This window comes from Stenella coeruleoalba, assembly GCF_951394435.1.
Source record: "Stenella coeruleoalba genome assembly, chromosome: 16".
In the NCBI taxonomy this organism is placed as follows: Eukaryota; Metazoa; Chordata; class Mammalia; order Artiodactyla; family Delphinidae; genus Stenella; species Stenella coeruleoalba.
In genome coordinates, this window is record NC_137162.1 from 75,858,723 (window position 1) to 75,878,318 (window position 19,596).

Consider the following 19,596-nt stretch of genomic DNA (forward strand, 5'->3'; position numbering starts at 1 on the left):
TTCATTTGCTTTACAAATTCAGAATGAAATAGGCCATTTTTAATTAAAGGATTACCTTGATTCTGAAATCAGCACTTCTCCCATTGTTCAAGATGATGTCTTGGACATCAGCATTCGTGTGCACACACACAAGTATACCACATCTATCGCCTTTCTCTCCATGAAACTTAATTAATTTAACTTTATTAATTGAATCCATTAAATTATATATTTACATTTTTATTTATTAGCTGTCAGCTTCAACCAAGTGAAAAGGTGAAATTAAATCAAGGAAGATTTTTTGAGATCCTCCTTCCACTAATATCAGATTGTCTTCTGAAAAATTATATTTCTGGATCACTGTTTTTTCCTTGATGCATGTGCCTGATGCACTCATATATAATTCTCCTTCTTCCACATAAAAGGAGGACTTCTTGCTTGAGGGTGGAAGACTGGTGTACATACCCAAATATCCATCACGTAGGGCATCGACTATATTGTCTTCAGACCCCTTTTGCCCTTTTCTGTAGACTGTGTCATCACTTTCTGGGATCCTGTCTCCTACCCACTTCCCAGTGTTTCAGTAGAAGTAGTCATACCATGTATGATGAACCTACTAACTGGGCACAAGTGATGGATCCAGGGATGGGCACCTAAATCAAATACTCCCCAAATTTGAGATTAAACTATTATATGCTAGTCTTGGTCTGTCTGCTCTCTTCAACAAAGTTGTCAACATCAGAGTTGTGTGATAAAGCCACCTTCTACCATATGGACTGAGAAACATAGAAATCAAGTTTGCTCCTCATAGCCTTAAACTTATCATTTAAACACTTTTTATTTTGTTATTTTTTTAGTTGTCTTCTAGACAAGTAATGTCCATTCAGAAATGTACAATGTGTAAATACCAGTATAAATGTCAGTTGGAATTAGTCCTCTTCAGTGAGCAGTTTTGCATTGCCCTACTGGATTTTGTAGAATAAATGAAAGAGGTTATATTCTAATAGTGACCACTTGGCATGGCTCTGACATCGCTGGGTCCCAAAGGACTGACTGTAAAGTTCCAGTGCCCTCACACCTATACATGCCAGCTGGACATCAGCCCCCATGAGCTGCGTAGTTTACCACCTTTACTGAAAAGGGAACAAAAGAGTGAGCAGCATTAATCGGGCTCAGAGGCTCTGCTTAGAGGATCTGCAAGTTATTCAGTGTGAGGTGGTGGGTTTTGTTTCTTTATTTTTAGTTTCACTCCTTTTAAAAGGTTGGTTCAATGTGGCATTTAGTGTGTAAAGCAGTGATCAAGATACTGAAGGAATTTTTTAAAATGAGAGAGATGTGCTCTTATCCTCAAGGAGTTTACACCTTAATGAGGGAAATAAGTAATTAATTCAATCATAAATCAGAACAGAATAAATGCTAAGGCTATACAAGTGAACCTCACACATTTGGTTATATTAAATAATTTAAATTAATTATGCCATTTTTATGTCACTGATAAAATTAACCAACCATGCTTGATTTGTTGAACTGTGCAAGAGATAAAATGTAGAACAAATATACGATAAGGCAAACTGTAGCTTTCTGATTTCTGCCTTTGTGAATCATGCATACTTTATGAAGATAAACCTTCTAGACCATCAAAGTACACTGTTGAAAGATTTCAATAAGATAAGAGTATATTAGACTACTCAAAATTTAGTCTGTTTGGTTAGGAAACTCTAAACAGACATTTACTGCAAAGAATCAGCCACCTAGGAAGCCTGCTGCAATGAAATTTAGGCCTGTGCGCAGGAAGCCTAATTAGAGTTAATGAGGCTTGATTTCCATTCTTCGAGAATCTACAATTTTGAACTTTCTAGTTCTGCAAGCTTGGCACATTTTGTCCCTGCTTTGTTTTGTTTTTTAACACATAATACATTTTAGAATTTGAGAGTGATAGACAAGGCCATTTTTTATAGTTAATGTCATTATGTCAGAGTTATGCAGAAAACTGAATTTGTCTACAAATTAATGTTTGTTCTTATAACCAATGTATTATTTTTAATCAGTGGAAGATGTGCCATTCAGTTTTTTCCACAAATTAATAACAGTTGCTATTCAGTTATAAGGATATAAGACTGAATTTATCCTATTTCCTATTAGGGAATCTGGAGAATGAGAAATTCTAGGAAAATGTTCAAGAATAATGAAACCTCTACAACATCCTGAAATGTAAGTTTCTGAACAAACAGAGGTAGTGCTTTTCATTCCTCTTTCGAAGACCAATCCTAGTTTTATTTTTCTGGCTCTGTATGTTAGTTAGAAATAGTTTTGGCTAGAAATGACTGAAATTTTCAAATAGTATGTCTTATGTGAGATACAAACATAGTTATCACTCTTATAAAAGTCTGGTTGGACAAAACAAGGCTGGTTTGGATGTTGGTGATTTCAAAGGCACAGGGTCTTTTAATTTTTGTCTTTAGTTTTCATAAGTTTAATTATGATGTATCTTGGTAAGATTTCTTGGAGTTACTCTTAATTGGGTGGAGATCACTTAGTTTTTTGTATGTGTACGTGTGTTTCTTTCATCAAGTAGAAAAACTTTCAGCCATTATTTCTTCAAATACTTTTTCAGCTCCATTTTCTTTCTTCCCTCCTTCTGGAATGCTAATTTTAACAATATTGGATATTTTGTTACTGTCCAAAAGGTGCCTGAAGCTCTATTTATTTTTTTAAGTCTCTTTTTGAAGTTTTGATACAACTTTTTTTTTTTTTTTACTTGTATGGAACAATCTGAGGGATTTGAAGAGCCTGACATTTTAATTCCTATTAGTCTCTGAAAAATACTGTCAGTAAATTAGGCTTTGAATTTTTCTTCCCATTGATTGTTAATGGTTATATGAAACAACATTATAACTAAATGGCCACATATGTTAAAATTCTAAATCACATTCAAGAGGTAATTCCTTAACTAAAGAAGTAACTCCAATGTTATTATGTTTGGCTTTTTCTAATGTTACTATGTTTGGTCAGAGCATGAAATACAGTTTCTAATATATAAAACACCAAGTATCTTGCTTAACTTATGTTTTTGAAAAATAAATCAGTTTTCACACATTTCAGTTTGCAAGAAATACTCATTCTCAAGACAATAGTGCCACTTCCTCTGAGGTTTATTTCATGACTGGGATGTCTTCCATAAAATCATTTGTAATCAGTCTTGTTTATTGGGGATGATTAAATCAACTACCAAGAGATTGGAAACTTTAAGCCTTACAGTAAGAAAAATATAAGTTATATCTCACTAATTCAACAACTACTAACAACTATTAATTTTTCCTGAATCACTTAACATATATGTATATATTTTTGTTCCACTTAACTTTTTAACAAACTTATTTTATTTTGAAATAATTTTAGCTTTATAGAAAAGTGCCAAAGATAGTTCAGATAGTTCTCACCCAGTTCTGATCATCCATCTAGTTTCCCTTAATTGTTTATACCTCACATATCCTTGTTATGCTTGTCAAACTAAGAACTTAATATTGGTATATTAGCTAAACTACAGACTTTATTTGGATTTTGTCAGCTTTTCTACTAACGCCTTTTTTTCTATTCTAGGCCCAGTAAGAATACCATATTCCGTTTAATTGCTATGCTTTCTGTGGTCTATGACAGTTTCTCAGTCTTTTCTTATTTTTCATGACCTTGAAAGTACTGGTCAGGTGTTTTGCAGAAATTCATTTAATATGAGTTTTTCTAATACTGCCTCATGATTAGACTGAGATTTTTGAAAAACATTAACAGAGAGGCTGTTATGTTATCATCATAATCATATCCAAGGTATGTAATGTCAACATGACGTCACTTTTGATGTTGACTTTACTTGGTTATAGCAGTGCTTGTCAAGTTTCTCCACTTTAAAGTTACTATGTTTTTACCTTTCTATATTTAATTGTTTAGAAGTAAGCAGCTGAATTCAGCATGTACTTGAAGGGTGTGAGGGAGTAGATTAAGCTGTACCTCTCAGAGGGAGGTATCTGCATATATTATCTGGAATTCTACTTTAAGGAAAATTTGTTCCTTCTCTCTCATGTATTTATTTATTTAGTCATTTATATCAGTATGGACTCGTGTATTTTACATTTTGAGTTATAGCATTTTGTTACTCAAATTGTTCTAGCTTTGATTATTGGAACCTCTTTTAGTTTGGCTTCTGTGGCCTTTCCAATATTTCTTTTATTGGACAATGGTATTTAGAAACCAAGACCTGGATGCTAGTTGTGCTTATTATTGAGGTATAACTGCTTCTAGACACTCTCAATGGAAGATTTCTGACACTATTTCTTTAAATATTTCTTCTGCCCTAGTCTCTTTTTTTCTTATTCTGGGATTCCAATTATGTCTCTGTTAGAATATTTAATATCACCCACAGATTTAGATACTCTGGTCTGTTTCCTTACCCCCCACCCCACCTTTTCTCTCTTTGTAATTTCTATTGACCTATCTTCAAGTTCATTCATTCTTTTTTTTTTAACAGATCTTTATTGGAGTATAATTGCTTCACAATACTGTGTTAGTTTCTGTTGTATACCAAAGTTAATCAGCCATATGCATACATATGTCCCCATATCCCCTCTCTCTTGAACCTCCCTCACATCCTCCCTATCCCACCCCTCTAGGTCATCACAAAGCACCGAGCTGAACTCCCTATGCTGTGCCGCTGCTTCCCACTAGCTAACTGTTTAACATTCGGGAGTGTACATATGTCAGTGGTACTCTCACTTGGCCCCAGCTTCCCCCTCCCACCCTGTGTCCTCAAGTCCATTCTCTATATCTGTGTCTTTATTCCTGCCGTGCAACTAAATTCATCAGTACCAGTTTTTTTTTTTTTTTTTAGATTCCATATGGTATTTGTTTTTCTCTTTCTGACTGACTTCACTCTGTATAACACACTCTAGGTCCATCCACCTCACTACAATGAACTCAATTTTGTTTCTTTTTATGGCTGAGTAATATTCCATCATATATATGTACCCCATCTTCTTTATCCATTCACCTGTCGATGGACACTTAGGTTGCTTCCATGTCCTGGCTATTGTAAATAGAGCTGCAATGAACATTGTGGTACGTGACTCTTTTTTTTTTTGCGGTACGCAGGCCTCTCACTGTTGTGACCTCTCCCATTGTGGAGCACAGGCTCCAGACGCGCAGGCTCAGTGGCCATGGCTCATGGGCCCAGCCACTCCACAGCATGTGAGATCATCCCGGACCAGGGCACGAACCCATGTCTCCTGCATCGGCAGGCGGACTCTCAACCACTGCACCACCAGGGAAGCCCCCTTCTTCCCATTTTTTAATTGTATTGTTTTTTTGATATTGAGCTCTGTGAGCTGTTTGTATATTTTGGAGATTAATCCTTTGTCTTTTTTTTGGTTTGTTTTTTTGATATTGAGCTCTGTGAGCTGTTTGTATATTTTGGAGATTAATTCTTTGTCCATTGTTTCATTTGCAAATATTTTCTCCCATTCTGGTTGTCTTTTTCTTTTGTTTATGGTTTCTTTTACTGTGCAAACACTTTTAAGTTTAATTAAGTCTCATTTGTTTATTTTTGTTTTTATTTCCATTTCTCTAGGAGGTGGGTCAAAAAAGATCTTGCTGTGGTTTACATCAAAGTGTGTTTTTCCTATGTTTTCCTTTAAGAGTTTTATAGTGTCTGGCTTTACATTTAGGTCTTTAATCCATTTGGAGTTTATTTTTGTGTATGGTGTTAGGTACTGTTTTAATTTCATTCTTTTACAAGTAGCTGTCCAGTTTTCCCAGCAACACTTATTGAAGAGGCTGTCTTTTCTCCATTGTATGTTCTTGCCTCCTTTGTTGTAAATTAGGTGACCATATGTGCATGGGTTTATCTCTGGGCATTCTATCCTGTACCATTTATCTATATTTCTGTTTTTGTGCCAGTACCATACTGTCTTGATTACTGTAGCTTTGTGGTATAGTTTGAAGTCGGGGAGCCTGATTCCTCCAGCTCTGTTTTTCTTTCTCAAGATTCCTTTGGCTATTCAGGGTCTTTTGTGTTTCCGTATGAATTGTAAAATTTTTTGTCCTAATTCTATTAAGAATGCCATTGGTAGTTTGATAGGGATTGCAATGAATCTGTAAATTGCTTTGGGTAATATAGTCATTTTCACAATATTGATTCTTCCAATCCAAGAACATGGTGTATTTCTCTACCTGTTTATGTCATTTTTGATATCTGTCATCAGTGTTTTATAGTTCTCTGAGTATAAGCCTTTCGCCTCCTTAGGCAGGTTTATGCTGAGGTATTTTATTTTTTTTGTTGCGATGGTAAATGGGATTGTTTCCTTAATTTCTCTTTCTAATTTTTCATTGTTGATGTATAGGAATGCCAGAGATTTCTGTGCATTAATTTTGTATCCTGTAATCTTACCAAATTCACTGATTAGTTTTAGTGGTTTTCTGGTGGCGTCTTAAGGATTTCCTATGTATAGTATCCTGTCATCTGTAAACAGTGACAGTTTTACTTCTTCTTTTCCAATTTGTATTCTTTTTATTTATTTTTCTTCTCTGATTGCCATGGCTAGGACTTCTAAAACTATGTTGAATAAGAGTGGCAAGAGTGGACATCCTTATCTTCTTCCTGATCTTGGAGGAAATGCTTTCAGTATTTCACCATTGAGTATGGTGTTTGCTGTGGGTTTGTCATATATGGCCTTTATTATGCTGAGTAGGTTCCCTCTATGCCCATTTTATGGAGAGTTTTTATCATAAATGGGTGTCAAATTTTGTCAAAAGCTTTTTCTGTATCTATTGAGATGATCATATGGTTTTTATTCCTTAATTTGTTAATGTGGTGTATCACATTGATTGATTTGCATATATTGAAGAATCCTTGCATCCCTGGGATAAATCCCACTTGATCATGGTGTATGATCCTTTTAATGTGTTGTTGGATTCTGTTTGCTAATATTTTGTTCAGGATTTTTGCATCTATGTCCATCATGATATTGGTCTATAATTTTCTTTTTTTGTGATATCTTTTTCTGGTTTTGGTATCAGGGTGATGGTGGCTTCGTAGAATGAATTTGGGAGTGTTTCTCCCTCTGCAATTTTTTGGAAGAGTTTAAGAAGGATGGGTGTTAGCTCTTCTCTAAATATTTGATAGAATTCTCCTGTGAAGCCGTCTGTTCCTGGACTTCTGTTTGTTGGAAGATTTTAAATTATGGTTTCAATTTCATTACTTGTGATAGGCTTGTTTATATTTTCTAATTCTTTCTGGTTCAGTCTTGGAAAATTGTCGCATTCCAAGAATTTGTCCATTTCTTCGTGGTTGTCCATTTTATTGGCATATAGTTGTTTGTAGTAGTCTTTTATAATCCTTTGCGTTTCTGCTGTGTCAGTTGTGATTTCTCCTTTTTCATTTCTAATTTTATTGATTTGCATCCTCTCCCTTTTTTTCTTGATGAGTCTGGCTAAGGGTTTATCAATTTTATTTATGAGATTCTGGATCATCTTTACTGTCATTACTCTGAATTCTTTTTCAGGTAGATTATCTATTTCCTCTTCATTTATTTGGTCTTGTAGTTTTTACCTTGCTCCTTCATCTGTGACTATTTTTTTGCCATCTCATTTATTTATTTATTTTTTAATAAGTGGGATTGTATTCCTGTCTTACTGTTTGTTTGGCCTGAGGCTTCCAACACTGGCGTTTGTAGGCTGTTGGGTAGAGCTGAGTCTTGGTGCTGAGATGAGGACCTCCGTGAGACCTCACTCTGATGAATATTCCCTGGGGTCTGAGGTTCTTTACTAGTCCAGTGGTTCAGACTCGGACCTCCCACCCCAGGAGCTTTGGCCTCACCCCCGGCTCATGAACCAAGATCCTGCAAGCCACGTGGGGTGGCCAAAAAAAAAAAAAGAGAGAACAATAACAAAGTAAAAAATAAAATTAGACTAGGAAACTAGCAGATATGTTAGAAAGAATATACAAATAAAAATATAGAGGAAAGGACAACCAGAAGGTACCACAATAGTCCACTCATTCTTTCCTTGGCAGTATCTACTGATGAGCTTGTCAAGGGCATTCTTCATTTTTTGTTACTGTGTTTTAATTTCAATATTTCTGTTTGACTCTTTCTTACAATTTCTAACTTTCTACTAAATTTACCTATCTAATATTGAATGCTACCTACCTTTTCCATTAAATTCTTTAGCATATTAATCATAATTATAAATTACTTATTTAAAAGTGTCAAGTCATTATCTGTATTATATCTGAGTGTAGTTCCAGTGATTGTTTATTTCTTTTAGCTACACTGTATCTTGTTTTTTGCCATGCTATGCTTGGATTTTTCTTGTCAAAATTTGTATATAATGTTTATGACAGTGGATACTGAGGTAAGTGTATTTTAATTTTGGAGATGAGTACCCTTCCTTCTAGTAGGGCTTTAGTATGCAGTTTGTGTTAATCTAGCCAGGATTTTGGATGGGTTTGACTTCTGTTGTTGCTATGGTTACAAGAGATAGAGTTCATTGCTAAGAGCACCAGAGACTTCAGACCCCTGAAGTGATATTTCATGTTTGTCTTCTTGTTTGATTTGGGGCTTTCCTCAGAGTCTTTCTTTGCCTCTGTTCAACTGTATTCCTTTGTCATTTGCGGGGAGGCTTGTTAGCATGATGTTGAAGGTGAGGGGAGGATAAGCATTCCCTGATGTTCTGATTAACTTCAGTCACAGACAAATAATGTGGACTTGTATCTCAGAGGTGTGGCCTTCACAAGTGTTTCTGTCCCTCCTCCAGGGCTGGAGCTTCTATATTTTCCCCTTGCTCCCCTCCCCTTGCTGCAGTAGGTATCCACCAGTATCCTTAGGCTACAGCTTCGATGCCCTTTTTCCTGCAGATTAAGCTGCTTTTTGTTTGTGTATGTATTTGTTTTTACTTAGGAAAAGTGGAGATTATGGCCTCTGTTCCCCACCCCCACATGCAATGGAATTGTATCCTGAAGGTTAAGTCTACTTTCTGTAGTAGAGATGAGGGGAGGGGGAGGGAGGGGACAGTTTGATTATACTGTGGCAGTGTCTGCTGTTTCCCTCCACCATGGGAGAAGCTTTCTCTAGATTCTCACCAAACATCCCCACAAAAGTCTAGTGGGTTTCCTGGAAGAAAGCACTGCACAAGGGTGAGAAACCATCTATGCCTGCGTTTCCCAGGGGGTTCACACTCTCATGAAAACCCACACTCTACCTTTCCAGTTTAATCTTTCAACGGACTTAGGTAGCATTCGAGTCATCTTTCCTGTCTGTTTCTCCTTTCTGATGCCTGACTTTCTTGAGATGTCTGATTAATGGTCTGCCCTGTAACCTCAGATCTTCTATGGGTTTACTAAAAGGCCTTCATTTGAAATTTGTTAACATTTTCTTTTATTGTGTTATTGGACCAAAGCTCTTTCCAGCTCTCTACATCTTAGTGCTGATACCAAGAGTCCTCAAAACTTCCCAGCCTACTAAAACTAGTAAAAATATTCATATACATATATATCATTAAAATATAAATATTAGGGACTTCCCTGGTGGTCCAGTGGTTGGGACTTCACCTTCCAATTCCAGGGGTGCAGGTTCGACCCCTGGTCAGGGAGCTAGGATCCCACATGCTTTGTGGCCAAAAAACCAAAACATAAAACAGAAACAATATTGTAACAAAAAAAATTCAATAAAGACTTTAAAAATGGTCCATATCAAAAAAAAATCTAAAAAAATAAAATACAAATATTAATATTAATAATAGTTTCACATAAATGTTCTGAAAGTTCTGAGAGAATCAGGACTATTTCTAATTGGACCAAATTAGGACATAGCTTCATTTGAAATTTAAGTACTTGATAAAAGCTGAAGATAAATGTTTTACATAAACAAATATTTATCATAATTTTACTTAATTATTTTCTCTCAGCATGTTGTAGCTATTTATGATCTTCTCTTCTAGTTACACTTACCTTATTGTCCTAAAATCATTATTTAATAAACCAATATAAGCAATGATGGGAGGAATAAAATAGAGGGTGTGTTTTGTAATTGTAATGCAATCAGTAAAAGACTCACTTTTTTATTGAAGTAGTTGATTTACAATGTTGTGTCAATTTCTGCTGTACAGCAAAGGGATTCAGTTATACATATATGTACAATCTTTTTCATATTATTTTTCATTATGGTTTATCACAGGATAGTGAATATAGTTTCCTGTGCTAAATAGTAGGACCTTGTTGTTTATCCATCCTATATATATAATACTTTGCATCCACTAAGCCCAAACTCCCAATCTATCCCTCCCACCCCCACCCCACCACTTGGCAACCACAAGTCTGTTCTCTATGTCTGTGAGCCTGTTTCTGTTTCGTAAATAAGTTCATTTGTGTCATGTTTTGCATTCCACATGTAAATGATATCATATGGTATTTTTCTTTCTCTGTCTGACTTACTTCACCTAGTATGATAATCTCTAGTTGCATCCCTGTTGCTGAAAATGGCATTATTTCATTCTTTTTTATGGCTGAGTAATATTCCATTGTATATATGTACCACATCTTCTTTATCCATTCATCTGTCATTGGACATTTAGGATGTTTCTGTGTCTTGGCTATTGTGAACAGTGCCGCTATGAACATAGGGGTGCACGTATCTTGAATTATAGTTTTGTCTGTGTATATGCCCAGGGGTGGTATTGCTGGATCACACGGTAACTCTATATTTAGTTTTCTGATGAATCTCCATACTGTTTTCCATAGTGGCGACACCAACTTACATTCCTGCCAACAGTGTAGGAGGGTTCCCTTTTCTCCGCACCCTTTCCAGCATTTGTTATTTGCTGACTTTTTAATAATGGCCATTCTGACCGGTGTGAAGTGGTACCTCATTGTAGTTTTGATTTGCATTTCTCTAATAATTCGTGATGCAGAGCATCTTTTCATGTGCCTGTTGGCCATATGTATGAAAATACTCACTCTTAAAATTTATTTAATTTACATCTGAATCAAGAGTTGATGGACATTTCAATGAAAGATAATGGTCAAATCGAATTTTCAGTTAAATCAAAGTTCGCTCCAACATACACACACACACACACACACACACACACACACACACTCACAGTCATGCTATGACTTGCAAAATGAAAATAAATGCCTAAAAGTTGTCGTTTTATTTGAAAAAAGTTTTAATTTTTAAGTTTACAATTTATTACAGTAATAGGCTTGGAATGGCCAACCCAACACACATTCTGTTGGACTAACTGTTCCTTTTCATTGTTGAACATGCCCAATTTGGTTTCAAGATAAATTTTTTCCAGAGAAAATAATGTCTGCATAATTTTATTAAAATATTTTTATTATAAAATACATACTTTTGAAAATTCTTCAGGAAATGAGGAAATGTCAAGCAGATAATAAAAATTACCTACAATCCTACAACTCAGTGGCATACATGTGGAGAACTATCTGATTTCCTGCTCCTCTAAATTTACACTGACACCCTTGCTTCCTGTTTTTAAGGACTAGCCCTCTCCCTCCAGATTTCTTCTTTGAATCAATAATTCTGAAAAAACAGAACATAACTGACTGAAATGGGTAAAATCACAAAGAAAAAGTCCTTTGTGATGCCTCTCTGACCTGCCAACCAAATTTACTGTTGATAATATATACTTTTATTTCTTTCTCCTATAAATCCCCTTTAATGCCTCATATTTGATTGTCTGCCCTATCACAGCTACCTGAATAAAATATCTATTCTCTTGCAGTTTTAATCTTGGAAAGCTTTTGAAAGTTCAGCACAACAATAATACATAATAATATGTTGTTTTCTAGTCTTCATTATATGTGCATATATACTGACAGGTATATAGATGTACTCTATATATTTATTTGTGTATATATTTATATATGTAAATGTTATATAAATATAATATACTTTAAACAATAGTGTAATATAGATAGAGTTTTGTAATCTGTTCTTTTATATTAACCCTACAGACTGGACATCTGTGTGTGTGTGTGTGTGTGTGTGTGTATATTCATATATGTCCCTATCACAAATTTTAAAGCAAACTATTTGCATATCATTTGTATGTACCATAACTTTTAAAGTTAAAATTTATTTTTATATTCATCAACATTTGGATTGTTTTCTTCATGACAGAAGATGGAAAGGTGGAAGAAGCTAATCATAAACCACTTACTAATGAACATGCTCAAATTTGCTTGATTATTTTCTTAGAATGTATTTTAAGAAATCACATTATAATGGGGCTTCCCTGGTGGCGCAGTGGTTGGGAGTCCGCCTGCTGATGCAGGGGGCGCGGGTTCGTGCCCCGGTGCGAGAGGATCCCACGTGCCACGGAGCGGCTGGGCCCGTGGGCCGTGGCCGCTGGGCCTGCGCGTCCGGAGCCTGTGCCCCGTGGCGGGAGAGACAGCAGCAGTGGGGGGCCCGTGCACCGCAAAAAAAAAAAAAAAAAAATAGAAATCACATTATTAAGGTAATACATGTGCTCTCTTTTGGAGTATTTGTTATGTATTGCCAATATGTCCTCAAAATTTATTATACTTATTAAGAATCAAATTAAAAAATGAGGGGGGAAAGAGGAGCTAGTTGAAAAAGAATAAACATTTCCTAATATTAGCTAATTTCTAGTAATTTACTAAATGGGTGATTAGAAGCATAGATACTAGGAGTGAATATGGGAGAAAAGAAGGAAGGCAAGTTTCTGTGAGCAATTTTTTAAGTAGAATACAAAACGAAAGAAAGATTATAACAGTGTTTGCTGAACCATTTTGTCTGCTGTTATTCCACCACAATTTTGGATTCTTTCTTGAAAAGCATTTTTTACTTTGGCGGTTTTATTTTTGTGAGCAGCAATTTACTAAACTGCGAATCAGGGAACACTCACTGTGAAGCCAAGAAGCATAAGTGGCAAAGGGAAGCAGTGAGCGAAAAGACAGAGTTATAAGATATTTCAATCCACAGGAGGAAAATGTTTCCAGTAAAAATCAACAAGAAACTATTTCATTGCAGCAAAAAGCAATATTGATTCCAGAAAACTGCTAAAGGCACAAATGTTATGATTACTAAAACAGAATTTGAAAGGTGGGGAATAATGTTACAAACACAGGTAAGTTGTTATACAAAAATACAGGAAACATTTGTGAGGATATGAATATATTATTTTGAGACAGAATTATTTATAGATATAACATATTTCTTTATAAATCCCAAAGACCAAGCTGGGTATCTTTTGAAAAAGCAAATGCTAGGCTTCCTGTACCCATAGGACTAGTCAATTCACTTCCTTGGATCATTATTATTAATCATTTTGTTTTCTTTATCTAAATAGTTAGGATGAAGTTTTCATGAATGTGGACATAACATGATTAAACAATAAATTTCTGATAAGTGCTGTTCAGTAATGTTCACAGGAATAGCATAGAATTCAGTGGGAGAGCTGAATTTGAGTTACAAACCAAGAACTGCTTCCTCCTTCCCAAGGTTAGAGTGAAGACTAATTTTATTTCACTTGGAGCACAGAGTGTGCTAGAAAAACAGAATTCTGCATGGCTGTCCTGCACAAACACAAAGATGCTCATCCTGTAGGCACAAATAACTGCAAATAGCATCAAGGAAAAGCAACCTTTTTCTAAGCAGATCCGATGGTGTTACAATAAAAGTGTGATAGTTGGAAAATTGTAGGAGGAACATTGTGATGCATTTGCATTTATTCACTAAATGATTCTGAACAGGACTCTGTGGTACAGGCAAGGTCCTTAATTATAGCAGGATGATAAAACGAGAAAAGATGTGGTATAATCTTGAACATAAATATTTTCCTTACACCATTTTGGAAAGCTAATGAGTATTTATATGGTTTCATATTAATTTTACTAATTTACTAGGTTATTCTTTAATTATAGGATAACTATATAGATCATATACAGTTACATTAATTAGTGTGTAAGTTTTTCTACTACTTCTGTTTTATTTTTAAATTCCTACCACAAATATCTCATAATATTATAAGTAGAAGTAGCACTGTGTTCACACATAGGTTTGTCAGACTTGATAGGTGCAACTTCAGCCTTTCAGTTGAAATTGCTTGGGTGGCATTTTGGGAGGCTCTGAAGAATTCCGGTTCTTTATGTCTCAGCACGGAAAGAATTCAGCAAGAGGCAACGTGATAGATAGGAAGTGATTTATTAGAGTAGGACGCTTGTGAGGCTTATAAGCAGGCGGGCAAGAGGCTGCTGCCCTGAGAACTGGAGAAGAGCACCTTCTTCCTCATTCTTGAGTGCATGTTACCCTTCCATCATTGGTTCCTCCTCCATGTCGGGTGGGGGAGTTTTCTTGTCCCTACATGGTCTGGCTGGGACTGTCATGGCACAGTGGAAATGAGCAAAAAGCTGGTAACATATACTAAAAATGGTAAATCATCTTAGGTTTCAGTATAATGTCACCTTTTCTTTTTCTTTTTGTTTTTAGTGTGCACAGAGGAGCATGTGCTAGGAATCATTAACTTACTGAGCTCACTGGGCAGGATATGGGTCTCATGCCACCATTGTTTTGTTGTTTGGGGGCGTGTCTCATGCTTCTGTTGCTTGTTTTTGTTTCTAAGCAAGCCTGCTTGGTTTTGTGGTTAAGCAAATCTGCTTTCTTGAGTGATCATTAACTTACAGGGCTTTCCCATACTTTCTTCTTTACTTACAGTCCCCTAGTGGGATTAATTATTTAATTACCTGCTTTGTCCCTTTACTCTGTCCTTATCACAGTTACTCTGGAGGGTCAAAACTTTGTAGTCACCTTGACTCCTGTCCCTCACACACCACATTCAATCTCAGGAAAACTCTTCCTCCAAAATATATACTGATTATATTAGGAAAAGGAGGAAGGAAATTTTCCTCTACATGTCTAGGTTCTTCTGGCTGGTCTAAGAATTAAATTGACATAAGACAGATTAACAGGAGAAAACGCAAACAAACGTTTAATAACATGTGTACATGGGAGAGACCCAGGAGAAATGAGTAACTCACCGAAAAGGCTGAAACCCTCACCTTAAATATTATCTTCAGCAAAAGTCAAAGGAGGAGGTTGGGAATAGTAGTTTCGGGCTTCATAGAGGTGGAAGGTAATTCACATGGAGATGGAAGGGAAGTGTTTGGTAAATGTCAAATGTTTGCTGTGTTACGCGGAGACTGGAACACAGAGTGGACTGTCACCTCTAGGCCCTGCAGAGTTTCTCTCATCACACCTAGCCTAAATTCTAAATTCTATGCAGATATCTCTGGTGATAGCTCTATTCTGGGAACATGCCCTCTATCCAAATTCTTTTAGGTATTTAGAGGAAAGGTCAGAGTTTCTTCCTGAGTCTTTTGAGCCTTGATTGTTTTGACCTCGAAATAATCCACATGCCAAAGAGACATTCTCCCCTACATGACCCTTGCTCATCAGTGCCCCTGCTTCCACCCTCTTGCAAACCACCAACAGATCTCCTTTGGATCATTACATCACCCCAGCTGGTCTCTTTGCTTCCTCTCTGGTCCTGTACAATCTTTCTCAAAATCACAACGAGAATGGGAAAAAAATTCCAGATGGCAACATTCCTCTGCTTGAAATCTTCTAAGACGCCTCATTCCCTTCAGAGTAAAAAACAAAGTCCCCACGATGCCCGGTTCTCCCCAGTGTGATTTGGCTCCTCCATCACCTCTTGGATCTCATGGCCAACAAGTCCTCCCATTGTTTACTCAGTTCTACCCCTACCAACCTACCGTGCATCATATGTGCCAAATAGTCATCCCTGGGGTTTGCACTGTGTAGTTCCCGTCTCAGGGAAATACTCCCCAAAGATTGCTTCTGAACTACTCCCTCAAATCTTCAATGAAATGGTACCTCCTCAGTGACACCTATGCAAAATTGCAAACAGCATCACCTTCCCATTCTGAAGCTCCTTTTTCCCTTGTCTAGTTTTCCACATTGCACCATCTGATATGTTGTGATATTTATTGAGATGAGTTTTAACTGTCTCTTCCTGCATTGGAGTTTAAGTTGGTGAGGGCACTGATATTTGCATTGTTTCCTGATGTATACCTGTTGAGCTGAAAACACTGCCTGGAACATGGCAGAGACTCAATAAATATTTCCTGTATTAATGTAGTTTTAAAGATCACTTATAAATCAAAGAGAAAATTACAAATAACCTGAAAAATGGGCAAAATTAGTTAGCTGGTATGTTACAAAATGACAGTTTATCATATGAATCTATAGGCGATTTCATTAGGAATTAAGGAAGCACAATGTAAAAATCACAATGAAATAACACTTCATACCCACCAGATTGGCAGAAACAAAAAACGTGACAATATCAAGTATCAGTCTGAGTAAAGTAGACATACGTATTTTATAAACTGTCATTTGTATTGATTATATTTCACAAATTATTATTTTGGGTCTGAAAAAAATGGGCTTCAATTGTTCATGACATTTGATGAAATACTTTAATGTTTTTCTGGAATTTTGCTACTTATGGTGTTAACATCAAATTAACTTAAATTGTATCAAGACTCCATGTGAGAATTACTATGGACAAAGGGAAATGAGTAAAATTAATTTGGTGTAGTAAAATAAATGCTAACAAATTCTCGATGGTTAAAATACTAAATATGAACAGGTTAATTATACAAACTGACAACAGAAATAAATCTATCAAAACTTTTAACCAATGAGGATAGCTAATTCATTCACTAATGGGCTTTTATAAAGTGAAAACATTATAAAAGAGATGGGTCCATTCATTGTTTTTTTTGTTGTTGTTTTGTTTTGTTTTGTTTGTGGTACACGGGCCTCTCACTGCTGTGGCCTCTCCCATTGTGGAGCACAGGCTCCGAACGCACAGGCTCAGCGGCCGTGGCTCACGGGCCCAGCCGCTCCGCGGCATGTGGGATCTTCCCGGACTCTCAACCACTGCGCCACCAGGGAAGCCCAGTTCATTGTTTTTTTCCTCTTTGATGGGTAAAGATGTAACATAAGGGCTAACTTCCATTATTTGACATAATCTGCATAAATATGTTATTATTTTTATGAATAGTCATGTTTTGCATTTTTAATCCTGTATATATTTATTTCTGATTTCTGTTTTTGTTTTGGCACCAATTGGGGTCACTTGCATGCTTAATATAAAAACAATTAAGGTTAAATTTATGAGGTTAATTAGCCTAGAATAGCTGAGGAAGAAATCCTAAATCAAGTAAATGTTGCTTATTCACCACTCCTCCTCAAGTTAGTTTTGAAATATTATCTTCACATGTACACTTGAATAATATTTGAATTAGCTTCACATGTACATTTGAAAATAGTTTTCAGACTAGTTTGGCTAGGACCCCATTCCACATCCGCTGTCTCAGCCCCATGACTGAGCTTCTTCCCCAAGGCCTGGGATTTGATTCTAGTTTATCTCCTTCAATTACAGCTGTATTGCACACATTTGTGGCTCTGTTCTCCCTTCTACTTTTCTCTCCCAACTCTAAATTTACCCCTTCTGCACCACAAAGGAAACCATCAGCAAAAGACAACCTACTGAATGGGAGAAGATACTTACAAATCATGTATTTCATAAGGGGTTAATATAAAAAACGACTAAAGAATTCATACAACTCAACAACAAAAAAACATACAACCTGAGTAAGAAATGGGCAGAGGAGCCATTTTACCTGAGTAAAACATGGGCAGAGGAGCTGAACAGACATACAGATGGCCAAAAGGCATGTGAAAAGATGCTCAACATTACTAATCATCAGAGAAATGCAAATCAAAACCACAATGATGTATCATCTCATGCCTGTTAGAATGGCTGTTATCAAAAAGACAACAAATAACAAGTGGTGGCGAGCATGTGGAGAAAAGGGAAACCTCATGCACTGTCAGGGGGAATGTACATTGATGCAGTCACTGTGGACAAAAATATGGAGATCCCTCAAAAAATTAAGAATAAAACTACCATATGATCCAGCTAGTCCACTTCTGGGTATTGATTTGAAGAGAGCTCTTCAATTTTAATAAACAATTAGGAAAATGTTCATTTCATTATTTTTATTTCCTACCCAATTTAATGACCCCAAAGCTATAAAACATCAGTGGAAATACACATCATTCCTAACTGCAATTTACATGAAATGAAAAATTCTCTTTCACCTCACATGCATTTTTTAGTATGACAGCTCAACTCCCCTCATGAGAAGTGGCTACCCAGAGGAAGACAGTCCCTTAGTGATTCTGCTAGGTAGTACTTCCTTTCCCAGTCAGATACAAAAGCCCAACCTCAAAACAAATCAGTTTCTTAATAGAAAAAATTGTTTAGTTGAAAATCCCTTTCAGATGATAATCCTTGAAGAATTTCAGAAAAAGTATATTTTTTCTGACTTAATGCAGAATATAAATATATTTTTAAATCAATACAATTTTTCTCTATGTTAAATGAGGTCAACTGATTCATAAAACATTTTTTTTGCAAGTGTCAGCTGAGATCTTGAAGTAAGTATACCAAACATATATTATACCAGGGTGGAAAATTATTGGGTAGTATTAAAAAGAACAGATTGCAAATACTTGTTTCTGCCAACAGACTTGCTTTGTTACTTGGAGAACTCATATACATTCCCCATCTTTTGGTTATCCCAAGAATAAGAAAAAGCATATCCAAATTTTGTACGTTATGCTAAAACTAGGTTCTATTTTTTTTAAATAAGAGTAATTGGCACAACTATGGAGACAACTAAAAGATCAGTAGTTTCCAGGAGTTAGGAGGAATAGAGGGATGAATAGGCAGAGCACAGAGGATTTTTAGGGCAATGGAAATACTCTGAATGGTACTATATTGGTGAATACATGCCATTATATGTTTGTTTGAACCCAGAGAATATACAAAACCAAGGGGGCCCCCTAATGTAAACTATGATTTTGGGTGATAACGATGTGTCAACGTAGGTTCATCAGTTGTAACAAATGTACCACTGTGGAGGGGATGTTGCATGTACAGAGGCAAGGGGTGTATGGAAAAGCTTCTTACCTTCCTCTCAAGTTCGCTGTGAATCCAAAGCTGTTCTAAAAAAAAATTGCCTGAAAAAAAGTTTAAAAAAAAACTTTAAAAATTTAAGATTAATTGAATAATTATTTTTCTGTATATTTATATTATGCTATTGATGCTATTTTTGAAATGATGCTTTCCCTATTTAAGACAAAAATATAATTTGGAAATTTCTTTTATAATATAATCCATTTCAAGAAAGTCTCTATATATAAAAATGAAATTTCTATAAGCACAAAATGTAATCACAGGATTCATTATTATCAGAATAAAAGTGAAAGTCATATATCTGTTTAGGTAGCAGCCTTACATTTAATTAAGCAGTTTGAATTGTCCTCAGTATTGTCAGATTATTGTATTAGATTAGTTATTAATATTATCTGCATACTCTCAGTTACTCTTATTATAATGTAATGGGTAGATAATTTACAGGAAGAAAATAATTTGAGATCATAGACTGTCAAATATGAACTCTATTAGTATGAAAAATATCGTAAAACATATTAG

At 35.8% G+C, this 19,596-nt stretch overlaps 1 protein-coding gene across 12 annotated transcripts in view; it reads left to right on the plus strand.

The window, feature by feature from the left end:
- ZP4 (zona pellucida glycoprotein 4) overlaps positions 1–19,596 on the plus strand; it is a 702,723-nt gene that overhangs the window by 310,913 nt on the left and 372,214 nt on the right. For 9 of the 12 annotated variants that reach the window (XM_079900738.1, XM_079900744.1, XM_079900732.1 and 6 more), the window contains one exon: positions 2,122–2,190. The exons of 2 other annotated variants lie outside the window; for them this stretch is intronic. The gene's annotated coding sequence lies outside the window, so the exon portion shown is untranslated. Of the gene's footprint in view, positions 1–2,121; positions 2,191–13,048; positions 13,135–19,596 lie in introns of those variants that run through there. One more of the 12 variants, XM_079900743.1, reaches the window with a different exon arrangement.